Raw genomic sequence first — 10,361 nt, 5'->3', positions numbered from 1 at the left:
CCATTCCCACCATAGTCTCCACCCCTAGGCTCTCCACCTTGGCATCTCAACCCTTCTCCATTCCCACCCTCTCCTTCCCTACACGACATGCTTGCCTTCTTTATCCCTACCCTGGCCACCCCACTTTCTCAATTCCTACACTCTTCACCCCCACCCTAACCACCCTTACCCTCTTCACCGGTCCTCTCCATTTGCATCTTCTCTACCCTATCCTCTCCATTTCTAAACTATTCATCCCTACTTCCTCAAACCCTACATCCCTCCATTCCTACTCCCTACATCCATGCCTTCTCCATCCCTACCTCCTCCACCCTCCCCTCTCCACCCTCTCCATCTCTCAGGGCATATAGTAGTTCTCTATTAGACTACCATGTTGGGGACCACCGTACTGAGTTGTTTGGCCAATTTCCCATTAAGTTAGAAATGTGTTAGACTTGGTTAAAGCGTCCCTTCTGAGCTGGGCTTATGGACTCCTCATAGATGTGAGTGAGCCAATGACTGGAGTCCGTGTGTGTTGTTGGGTGGTTTTATTTTTATCAACTTGACAGAAGCAGGAGTCGTCCGGAAAGAAGTAACCTCACTCAGGTGTGGTATGACCTCCATCAGATTGCCTGTAGGCAAGTCTATGGAGCATTTTACTGATGATTGATGTAGAGGGCCCATTCCACTGTGGGTGGTGCCATCCTGTGGTCCTGGGTGGCATAAGAAAGCAGGCTGAGTAAACCACAGGGAGCAAACCAGTAAGCAGGACCCCTCCGTGCTTCAGTTCCCACCTCCAGTTTTTGTTTTTGTTTTTTGTTGTTGTTGTTTTTGTTTTTGTTGTTGTTGTTGTTGTTGTTTGCTTTAGCTCTTGCCCTACATTCCCTTTGTGATGACTCCTTAAGGTGATAGAAAGCTTTTCTTCCCCGTGTTGCTTTCAGTCGGTCGGGGTGTTTATTTGTGATAGAAAGCAAAGTAGCAAGTAACCCAAGAAAGTAATGTGAAGGCCTGGGTCCGGAGTGATTACTGAAACCGGAGGCAAACTGTCAGGCGTTGAAAAATGAACGCAGGTGCCCAAGATAGGTACAGGAGAAATAGTAATGTGGTGGTGGTGGTGGTGTTTCAGCTCACCACTGTTTGAAGGACTCCAGATGCATTCCTTTACCAGTGAAAAAGACCATTTACTCTCGAGGGGAGCCTGCAGCCTGGTGGTGAGGCGGGGAACAACAAGAGACAAACAGTGAGTAGTTTCTCGTTGTGGTTTAGTAGTCTGAAGAAAAAAAAAAGCGCCAAGGAGACAGAACTGCTGGAGCAAAGTTGAAGAAGACTTTCGTGGGACTGTGATATTTCAGCTGAGACCCATAGGGCGTGATGGGGGAAGGACTACTGCTCAGTGCAAATGTCCCGAGTGCAGATATGTGCGTTGGCTGGAAACACAACAGGGGAGTCAGACCAAAGCAGGCACACGGAGAGGAAGAACGAGGCGGCCGAAGAGGTCAGATCACGGAGGACATAGACGATAGAGAAGGAGCCTCGGGGCCACTGTGTGTACGCTGGGGAAGCCCGGAAGGGCTTTGAGCTAAAGAATGATGCGTTCCAATTTGTGTGTTGAAATGACCACTGAGGGCAGGAGCCAAAGCCCACAGTGGGTGGAACCCCATTTCCAGAGCCAATGGAGCATCCAATCAATTTCCGAGAAGAGTCGGAAACTAAGAGCTCAGGGCAGGCATAAGCCTTTTGACTTCCCCGGCTGGCTGATTTTGTAACCGTATGCTCTGAAAATCCTTAGAGTTTACAGCTCTGTATTGGGAGAGTGTGGCAATAAGGTAGAGAAAAAGATAAAGAACTCCGAGGCGCAGACTAGGGGGAGGTTGCTAGCTGAGGAACACAACACTCCCCAGGTCTCTAGGGCTGCTGAGGACCAGCAGGTTTGGACTTGAGAATCAGAAAAGCTTGAGAAGCAGAAAGGGAGAGAGAATGGGAGCTTTTGTATCTAATTACACCCATTTAGTTGTCTAGGCATCCCCTTTATCACGCTGCACTTTGCAGCTCAGCTCTTTCAACAGGGTCTAATTACCTTGCCTAATTACCACCTTAACATCACTTACCAACATTCTCACTCTTCCCTTGAATCCTGCAGCAGGGCCCTTGTGGGCAGTGGGGTTTTATTAGCAAGTTAAGATGCCACTGTGCAAAGCAACCTTGGGAAAGACTGTATTCTAATAGGTAGTAGTTGGGAAAGCACTTGGTACAGCAACCCAGAGCCCCCCCCCACACACACACACAATTTGGGGTAGTTGTAGAAAAGGAAACCAAAGTGAATGCAAGCAGAGAACCATCTGAGACTCTGATCTTAATTTTTCCTGGCTCCACAATACTGTTCTGCGAGTTTAAAGGGGTTTTTCTTTCTTCACATCCAAGTGCATAAATGCTATGCTCAGCATGTCATACCCAGCCAGTGTTAGGAAATAATTCTGCAGGAAAGAAATAGGCCACACGGCTAACTGGCTAAACGAAAAGTAGGTCATGGCTGTAGCACAGGGCTGCTGGCCAGAGCCCTGGAGCCAGAAGGCAGCCATCTGTGAGGAGACAGGACAGTGTCTGTCCTCCCTGTGCAGGTCAATTCTATTCTACTCCCTACTATGAGCCTGCAATGTGACACTTATCACACCTAACATTTTGTCGATAGGCTCCATCTGAGCCTTTCTGTTGGTCGCCTGGGCCAAGAGCTGTTCCCCAAGGCTCCTTCCTTCCATACAAAGGGTGGCTGGGAGGGTTGACATAGCCAGGTGTCCCAACAGGGCTCTGCTCTTCTTTCCAATACCATGACTCGACAGGTGGACGGAAGCGTCACCTGCAGAGACACCCTGATTTAACAACATTTGCTAAATCACTTATTAAAAAGTCCCATTTTCTCCATCTGTAAAATAGGACACAACCCTTCTCTAGGTTTTGATTTTCTTTTGTTTTTGAGTTCAGTTCGAGAATCATGGGTCTGCATAATTCTTTTATTGAGCATGATGTTCATCTTGCAACTGCCTGGCAAGCTTGCAACTCAGACAAGCCATGTGACACCTGTGCGTCTCCATGTCCTCATTGACAGTCTAGGGGTGACATTGAAGGATCTGTAGCAGGGACTGACTGGAAGGTGAACACTGGCTAATGCATCAGAACTGCTGAGGTCAAAACTGGGGACAGGGAAGCTGTACTCTCGTGTTTTCTTCTTGTCTCCAGAAAGCTGGACACACTTAACATACATGTTCAGGTGTTTCCCATGTTTCTGAGAATAATATCCCTTGTGAATGTTCAGGCAAAAAAAAAAAAAACCCCACATAGGTCCCTTTGTTACACTTGCCTGTTTGTGTTTGTTTCCTAAGGGAGTGTGGGAGAAATCCCACGATTTAAAATTTCCAATGCAGTCACTGGAAATTTAAGTTGTACGAGCTTTACAAGAACAGGCTTGAATTAGTGCCTTAGATGCTTCACTTTGCCATCCCTCAGGACATTTGTGACATCCCACCCACCAGCTGCCCAGTCGGCCTCTGGAGGAAAGATGCTCCCCCCAAGGACGCCTTAATCATCTGCTGACCAGTGGAAATGTGGCCCAAGGGAGAGAGAGAGTCTGGTCTGTTCAAAACTCAGGCTGGGAGGAGATGGCCTGTGAGAGGGGCCTGAGAAGACTTTCCTCACGTGAAAATTTTTTTTAAAAATTACTCCAAGTATTTGTGGAGTGTGTGTGTTTAACCGCATATGCATGGCAGTCAAAGGACAACTTGTGGAAGCTGGTTCTCTTCTTCCACCATGTGGGTCCTGGGAATCCAACTCAGGTTGTCAAGCTTGGCAGCCACTGCCTTTCCCACTGAGCCATCTCACCAGCCCAAGTCTGAGGATCATAATGTGAATTTTAAGCCACAGTGTCTCCTATGGAGCATAGTTAACATTTATATGCATAGTCATACTGTTTTCTGTCTACTCTGGCAAGAGCACTATGCCTGGGTGGAGGCAATGGTGGAAGCCTGTGACTTGGGACAGGATCTGGAGAAGGAAACTGCTAGAAGTTGATCATTTGGGGCCGGATGAAAAGAGATGGGATGGATACCCACTCCCACATTACCAGAGAGCACCAGAAACGCTCTCGTTTTGATTCGGGATATGCCAGCCATGGGTTGAAGGTTAACAGTAATTCCAGAGTACTTTGGGGATATAACAAGTGACATCTTAGGACAGCTTCAAGTAGCATTTTCCATAACATATCTGGAGATGTCAAAGTCTATTGCCAGAGCTGAGGAAGAGTCTCAATGAGCTCACATTTCAGCTGCAGACTGCTACTGTGCTAGGGCCCAGCAGTTCCCTGAGCACAACCACTGCAAGCAAGCTATTTGCTGACATGCATTATAAGCAAGGGGAGAAGTTCCTGAAATGGGTTCTTCTGTATCAGTCTGTGTTTCCTGACTGTCATGCAGATGAGACCAACTCTTTATAGCAGCTGAATGTAGGACAATCCTGAAGGGCATTTTATCTTCTGAGTTCATTCTGGTGTCAATGCCATGTGGGCAGTGTAAGGGAGACACGGTCAAGGTCTCTCTCAACTTTCCTGCACTCATGGCTACTCTCCGACACTCCTGACCCAAGACCATGTGCATGGACCACAGGCAGTGACAGAAGCAGCATCCAAGGCTGGGCCAAGAGTCCTTCCTCTGAGGGTTTTTCCTTCTACTCACAGGGCATGGTGCCTAGGAGGGCTGACATTTAAGGCATCCATATGGCCAGACAGGGCTCTGCTCCAGCCTCCCTCTCTCTCTTCCTCTCCCTTTCTTTCTCTGTCTCCTTCCCCTCCATTTCTTCATCTTTCCCTCTTGTATCGTGTTCTTTTGATTTTCATCATGCGCACTTGTGTCTGTGTGCATACATGGTGTGAGCAGAACCAGAACAAGAATGCCAGATCCCCTGGAACTGGAGTTCCAGGCAGCTATGAGCCCCTGACATGGATGCTGGAAACTGAATATGAGTCTTCTGGAAGAGCAGCATGTGCTTTTATAACCCATCAAGCCATCTCCTCATCCGCGTGTTTCTTTTTAAAATGTTTTAAAATTACATTTATTTATTTTTGTGCATCACAAGGCACAGTATACATGCATAAGTCAGAGGACAATTTGCAGGGTCTATCCTCTCTTTCCATCATGTGGGTCCTGAGATCAACTCCAAATCTGTCAGGTTTGGCAGCAAGCACTTAAAACACACACACACACACACACACACACACAATAAAAACAACAACAAAAAAACCCCTGGTGAGCCATGTCACTGACCCTTCCTATTGAGTGTCAGTGTAAGTTGTTGACTCAAAGACACAAGCAGCGAGATTCAGAGATGATGTTTTAGGAAGTACTGGTTAGATGTTAGGACACAAAATATTTAAGATGCTATCTTTGTCCCCTAGAACCACTCCAGGTCCCAAAGTGTGATATCCCTCCCCCCACCTCAGAAATGCCAAGCAGCCACGTCCTGGACTATTTCTTGGATAGCAGTGGGCATGAATAGAGTACAGAGTAACACCTATCCAACTTGCATTAGCGTGCGGCTCCCTCCATCTGACCAATCTGGACTCCATTTGGTTTCTATAGTATCCTTCTAAAACCCTTCATCATTGTCTCCCTAGACCTCTGGTCTAGTTTTGGAAGATAGAACATCTTCTTCCAAAGAGCCTGCTGCCTGATAAGAGCTGAAAAAAAAAACCATTTTTAATACAAAGAAATGTGTGTTAGGCTGCGTTGGCACAGGTTAGAATTCTGCTGTGACAACAAATGGTGAGCTTGCAAGCTCAGAGGCTTACAACACACCTTGGTTTATCGACACATTCCTTGAAGTTGGCCTCAAGCTCAGCTTGCCATCTTTTTTGCTGTGAGACCTGGCATGGCTAGCAGCATCTAGTCTAGATGGTCTCATGGAACAGAATTTAAAAAACAACATTGGAAAGAAGGAAGAACTAGTTGCTGGCTGACTCACACCCCATTGGCCAAAACAAGTCACATGATCAGGCCTGACATCATGCTCAGCAGCCCTGGGCAGTTAACAGTTAACAGTTGGCAGTTAGAGGTTGGCACTCTGTCACAGTGCAGCAGACCTAAAGGACTCGACTCTGGGCATAGGCAGAGGGACAGAAAGTCAGGAGCACTCTGGAGTTTCTCCTGGCTTATTTTACTAAGACACTTAAATTAAACCCACCTTTTTTTTTTTTCCTTCCTGTCTCCCTGAGCTAATACAGCAAGAGAGGAGCAAATAGGACCAGTCAGCCTTAGGATGTCTTATTCTGGAGAGCCACATAAAGACTGTGATGAACTGGGAAGCAGCTTTGATGCCAAACCTCTTGACTGTGAAGATGATACTACAGGGGCTCTGTATCTTGAAAAGCATCTAGGTTTGAAGTTGGGTAACTTGGGTTTGAGTGTTTCTCATGTTCAGGAAGGACCAGCTATATAATCTTGAGTCATCATCCCTCTCTGAATTTTAGTTCTTTCAGTTGTGAAACAAAAGGCAGTTGTGAGAAAGCCATTCTGTGAGTGGGATTGGGGAGGCTTCATACATTCACTTTTTATGACCATTTGATAGAAAATGTCTTTCCCCACCAATTAGGAAGCCTTACGGTTCTTCCATTGGCATGGAGATATAAATACAGAAAATGTATTGGCAGCAGCCAATGAGCTGAAGCTGGTAATGATCTAAAAGACTTTTAATTTTTAAAAAAATAAATAAATTTCATACATGTATACGATGTATCTCAGTCATCTCCACCCCTCACTCCCCCCTCAGCCCCTCCAAGACCACCCCATCATATCTCTCACCCAACTTCATGTCCTTTTAAAAGATTTGGTTTATTTTTCTTAACCTATTGCATCAGATCTGTGCTGTCTAGATGCACTGGGTTGTGGGTCATTGCTAGGGCATGGGGAATCAACCCGTGGCTTTACCTCGGAAAGAAAAGGGTCTCTGCTTTCTCTGGCAACCATTAACTGCCAAAAGCTCCTTGGGTGGCATCTCCAGAGGCCCTCCCTTCTCCACCCTGGAATTTTCGCTGGCTTGATCTTATGCAAGTCCTGTGCACAAGGTAACCAGAGCTCCAATAAGTTCATATATGCAACAGTCATGTCTACAGTATAGTATTTAGCATTCTGTCCCAGACCCACTTCTGAGACATTTCCTGAGTCTAGGAATGGGACATTAATATAAGACACAACATCTGTGGCTGAATGGTCACAGTTGCTGATTCTCAGCAACCTGAACAGGAAGAAGTTTGTAATAAGTCAGTAATAAGGGATTAACCCCCAAAGCATTAACTCCTACCCACTACAATAAGATGCTTCTCTGACCAAGGTTGGGAGCAGCACAAACCTGGCAGAGGGCCTCCCACACGAGGTGGTCTGGCCTAAGCAGGGGAAGACATACTTGGTGCAGGAGGCTATGCAGGCTGGGATACTGGAGAAAGAATTCCCAGGACCTGTGGGGTTGGGCTGATGGGGATGATGGAGAAGGTTGTAGAGTTGGCTCCTGAACTGAGCCTCTCTGGAAATGTATGTGGGAAGCTAGGTCCCTCTCCTTAGTTCTAGAGGGAATGTAGTCTAGGATCCTGAAACAAAATCTCACAAGGCTGAATTTTGATTGTAAGTGGAAGACTTACCAATTTAGAGAAGTGCCTTGAACTAAAAGGTGACAATCTGTTTATAGTGAGGCAGCTGCCACCCTGTAAAAGAATAAGAGGCATGCTGGAGGGCTAAGCAGTTCTGGAAGGTAGGACTTCCAATTTATCTGGGTGGCTTGTTATTATACTAGAGTGCTAAAAATGGGATGGAAATGTAAGCAAAGGTTTCCTGAAACTTCATGTTAATCCAGTATCTTAAAGATGGATGAGTCTTTAGCAAAGATTAAACCCAGCCTCTTTTCTTTTATGGACAAGGCAACTAGGGGCCCCACAGGAGTCAATTAGCTGTCCTTATACCAATTTGCTAGGAAAGGTGTTAATGTCTAAGAAGCTGTTCAGGCAGAAGGCTTCACTTTCACCATCTTTCATTTGATGACCCAGGCCCATTATTCCCTTAAAAATTAAATTTTTGTTTACTGTGCATCACTGAACATTTCTGTTTACTATTTACCCACAATCCACCAAAACATAAAACTGCAACATCCAATTTCCCCAGACATCTAGACATTCATTACAGATTTGTAATCAAGCTCTCAGATAAATAGATAATTAACTGCACCACTAATACACCAGTCTTTTGTAGGCTCTAAACATCTCCAGTGGCAGACGACCCAGACACAGATTGCTACGTTGATTACAAAATGTCTGTGAACAAATGACTCCATAAACAGGAAGGCTCCTGAATGTAAGGACTTCGATTTTTCCCCTCCTCTTCCTGTGCCATGAAGGATTTGCTGATGTTGTCCTGTGGCTTGCCCAAGGGGGTCAATTTACAAGCAACAGTTTAAAACCAAGTACATGGGTCATTGGCATACACTGTTCCTGAAATGGTGAGAAAGTGCCAAAGCCAGACTAGATGATGGTATAATAGAAATGAGTTCTATGTCTGTTGCTGCCTTAGCCCCCCCACCCCAAATAGCATTTTCAGAGGGGCATGTATTTTAGGAGAAATAGGGTGGGGTTGAAGGTCACACTGTAGATGTGTTTAGCCATACCTCCGTGTTTCTGGTAGCATCCTTTATCACTGACTAATCCTATCAGGAACCTTGCAGAGAGGGAGAAGACAAAACAAACATTGTCTAGACCTCAGTCTATTTTGCAGATGGACTGGGAAGCCGTGTGACACTTGCTTTGCTCACAGCATTTTAAAATGAGAGACTAAAATTTTTTGTGCTTTTCAAATTTTTGCTTTTTTATTTAATAGGTTTTTGCTTTCCTGGATTGCTGTCAATTTTTTATAGGTAATGCTTTCTATGGTCTCCCAAGTAGAACTACTGAATTAGCAAAAGTCCTCCAGAGAAGCAAATATACATGCATATTCACTCAAGACTGCTGGATTTATAACTTCAGAAGCTCAAGACAACCCAGGTGGCTGAGTTAGCTTAGGATGGCCTCGGATTGTACTATCCAACATGGTGGGCATGCACACCCCAACCCCACAGGAGGGCACAGAAATAGGTGCTGCCTCTTGTGAAAGTCACCTTGGGATCACTTTGATCACATCTCATTTTCAGGGGAGAATCTGGTCACCTCTAGCAGAAAAGGAGGCTGGTAAAAGACTGCCTATGCCTAGACCAAAATCAGGTGTCTTGTCATTCTAAAGGGAGGCAGGTAACATTGAAGGCATCTAACAGTGTCAGCCACTGGTCAGTCCCTGGGGTGCCATGTATCTGAGGACCCACCTACTCCCACAGATAACCCATGTTCTCTCTGCAGGGGAGTCCGGTCCCAAATCTGATTTAGCCTGGCGGCCTCTTCAAGCCTTCAGGTCAGGGCCAGGGCAAGGACAGACGTGAACAAACTCACACTCCTAACACACAGCCCCCAAGCTCCCTCACACCCAGTACATGCTAGCAGTAGAGGAACTGGGAAGCAGGAATCAAAACAGGTGAAAGGAAGCGCCATGCCTATGAACTACTGGTCCTTTTCTCTCCGTCAGCAGGCGAGTCTCTTGATTAACTCATGCGGCAGTTTTGACTGTGTTTTATAAAGAAGCCTCTCTTGGCTGTCTTTTAGGTTGCAAGGATGCAATGAAGGTGATGTTCTTCTTGGTGGCTACAATTTTTTTTTTAAAGCCTCTTCCTTCCAGTAGAGGCTGGGAGAGCACAGGCGCACAGGCAGCTCTCTAAAGGTCAAGTGCTTTGTCAGGTCAGACGCAGGGTTAGAGTCCTGGATGACAGGAGCCCTAAGAGACTTTCAAAACCATTGCTTCCAGCCCATTTCATGTGTAAATTACCTATGGGTAAGATCTGGTTTAGCACGGTTTGTGCTAAAGCCACCTCCCTGCACTTCTTGGTCCCCATATCTCAGTTGAAAGCACAACTCCCGAGGACTTCAGTACTTTAAGGTTTGGGGTGAGAAGGGAATACCCTTGATATGGTCTTTTTATTACAGATAGTCTTGCAGAGGATTCTGGATAACAGCACCCAGGCAAAACTGGAAGACAAAATGGAGGTTTTGCTATTATTATTATTATTATTATTATTATTATTATTATTATTATTATTATTTTACTATTTAAAGTCTCCTGGAAGGACTCGAACCATGTTGTCAGGACTCCTTCTCTCTTGGCTGTGCTGCTTCATGAGTTCAAGACTCAGAATTTTGGCAGTTGGCTGCCAGTCTCCCTCCATGGAGGGAACCTTTCCTGACTCTTGTGGAAGACAGAGTAGCTCCATCAGCAGTC

The 10,361-nt window shown here is 45.8% G+C and overlaps 1 long non-coding RNA gene across 1 annotated transcript in view; it reads right to left on the bottom strand.

Moving 5' to 3' along the window:
* LOC116081665 overlaps positions 1-5,953 on the bottom strand; it is a 12,679-nt gene extending 6,726 nt beyond the window's left edge. Inside the window, exon 1 of the long non-coding RNA XR_004114955.1 lies at positions 5,820-5,953. This is a non-coding gene — a long non-coding RNA (uncharacterized LOC116081665). The remainder of the gene's footprint in view (positions 1-5,819) is intronic.
* Between the last annotated feature and the right edge of the window lie 4,408 nt (positions 5,954-10,361).

The sequence above is a fragment of the Mastomys coucha genome, unplaced genomic scaffold (assembly GCF_008632895.1).
Source record: "Mastomys coucha isolate ucsf_1 unplaced genomic scaffold, UCSF_Mcou_1 pScaffold7, whole genome shotgun sequence".
Classification (NCBI taxonomy): Eukaryota; Metazoa; Chordata; class Mammalia; order Rodentia; family Muridae; genus Mastomys; species Mastomys coucha.
The sequence above is the reverse complement of the archived record's forward strand: the minus strand, read 5'-3'. Positions and strand labels throughout refer to the sequence as shown.